The following is a 2,465-nucleotide window of genomic DNA, read 5'->3' on the forward strand; positions in this document are numbered from 1 at the left end:
AGCTATGTGCTATATTATTAATTCCTTTGAATGAAATATATCTTTTTGTCCTCCTGGTGTTTATTAATTAATCATTATGTTCAATCTATTATTATTACAATTGTTATTATTAAAAAGAAATAGTAGTCAAACAAACTCAAATTTTTATTTTTACACTTTTTTAAACAAAAATACTTTATTTGGAAATATCAAATCAGATCTTAAATTTTTAATTGATTTCAAACTCGATCGGGTCATAATCTTGTTAACTACTACCCACTTAGCAACCTCATATTTGAATTTCAATTTTTCAATATTAAATCAGCTATATGATTTTTTTTTTATCTGGACCTACTTATATGATTTTAATTTGAAAATATATCTACCCACCTACGGGATTTTTATTCCACACATTGCTGTTATAATTAGTGCAAATATATACTACACTAACTATTATTATTATTAATTTATTATTAGATGTTTTAATTTCTCAGTCGACAAGCCTCTTTTTTGTTTTCCTACGTACGAATTTCAAAATGTACATTCACAAATTAAAATTGCAGCTTTATTAAAACAGTTTATTCAATTTGCTAAAGAAGTTCATTAAAAAAAAAAACAATTACATTATTATTACGCGTTTTTGCATAAACACTGAAAAGGCCTTTTATTTGTGTGGGTTGATGCACTGAATTTTTGTGAAAAGCCTTGAATAGACAAGACACTGATTCAGTGGATTACAGAACATTAAAAACTCTGAACTAAATTCTTAGATTGAATATTTATGAAATCTTTTTTAAATAATAAGAGCAAATCTACCATTTCAATTGGCCGTACATTTTTGGTCATGAATGGGCCATATATTTTTTGTCAGGCCCATATATTAATTATAGGTTCCTTGAGGTTTTTTTCTTTCGTGAGGTTATTGGACTATGGCCCAATCTCAAACACTCAAGTTAACCTCAAACATAATCCCCTTCCCACTGGGCCCAAAAATAAAAAAAAGATTTAGAGCCATTTTTTATTTCATGAATGGGTTTTTTGTCAGGCCCATATATTAATTATAGGTTCCTTGAGGTTTTTTTCTTTCGTGAGGTTATTGGACTATGGCCCAATCTCAAACACTCAAGTTAACCTCAAACATAATCCCCTTCCCACTGGGCCCAAGGCCCAAACAAAATACACTAAAAGATAATTTCTCATCTAATGATGCAAGGATAATATTGTCCAATATATATCATATGACTACAAGAGAAGTTTCTCTAATCTCTAACATATTCAAATTAAATATCCAAATGAGCCACTAAACCCATTTTCTATTCTTCCCACTAATCTCACATACCAAGAGAAACTTATATGTAAATTCATGATGGCTAAATTGAAGCTATAATTTGAACAAACTAAGGGATTTCATTTTCATGGATTTTGGGTCCCGAAGGCATCATGTGACAAAGGCTTCAACATTGATTTCAATGAAGCACTATCTCTATATATGAATATGAAATACAATATTTTTTTGGCGACGGTTTAAATGAAATTTATCGACAGTTTAAAAGCGTCACTAAATCATACCAAAACTAACCTAATAATATATTTATTTTCAACACTGTCCAATAATGGATTGTATATTATTGTTAGAAATTTGTATGTCAACACCCTTCCTCTCTCTAAATGGTTATATAATAAAGAAATTTGGACCCCCTTTTTTAGTAATTTTGAATTTGACAATTAAGAATAAAACTAAATTCTAAACTGAATATATCGTGAATTATATATAGGCACGCATGTGAGTTACTTACTCCTCGTGATTATTGGTGTTATAAATGATTAAGTTTCAATTATTTATGCATGGATTTAACGTTCTACTGCAACTTCTGCTATATTATATATATACACACTCTTGAAAAGTAACGCATCAATTCTGCCAAACTGAGAGTAGATAGTACTTGAGATTCTTTGCACCATTACGTGCCCCTGTCTGCTCTTCCATTATTTCCTTCTTTAACTCCCACCTTCTTCTTTTATTATTATTATTGTTATTGTTGTTGTTTTTTTTTTATATGTTTAAATGTAAGAGTCCTTTTTTTATATCAATTTTATTTATCTCAAAAGATTGAATTCACAACAATCGGTCTTCAAATAGTGGTAGTTTTATAAGAATTTTGCAGCGGTTATAAAACGCCATTAAATGGTTCTATGGCGCTTAATTGATGGAGCACATTGTTTTACACTGTTTGGTTTAGGGAAAAATTGGAGGAAAGAAAAATGAGTAGAAAATTTTATTTTATTTTTTATTTGGATGTCAAAAAAAATAGAAAGGAAAGAAAATTTTGGTGTGGGTCTTATCAAAAATTTTTTTCATTCATTACAAGCAAGAAAATAAGAAGGAAAATATTATTTTTGATGTATTTATAATATTACTCCTAATTCTATTATTATTAATAATTATCAATATAAATTTAGTTTTAATATTTTTAGTACATTATTAT

Source organism: Arachis ipaensis, chromosome B02, assembly GCF_000816755.2.
Source record: "Arachis ipaensis cultivar K30076 chromosome B02, Araip1.1, whole genome shotgun sequence".
In the NCBI taxonomy this organism is placed as follows: domain Eukaryota; kingdom Viridiplantae; phylum Streptophyta; class Magnoliopsida; order Fabales; family Fabaceae; genus Arachis; species Arachis ipaensis.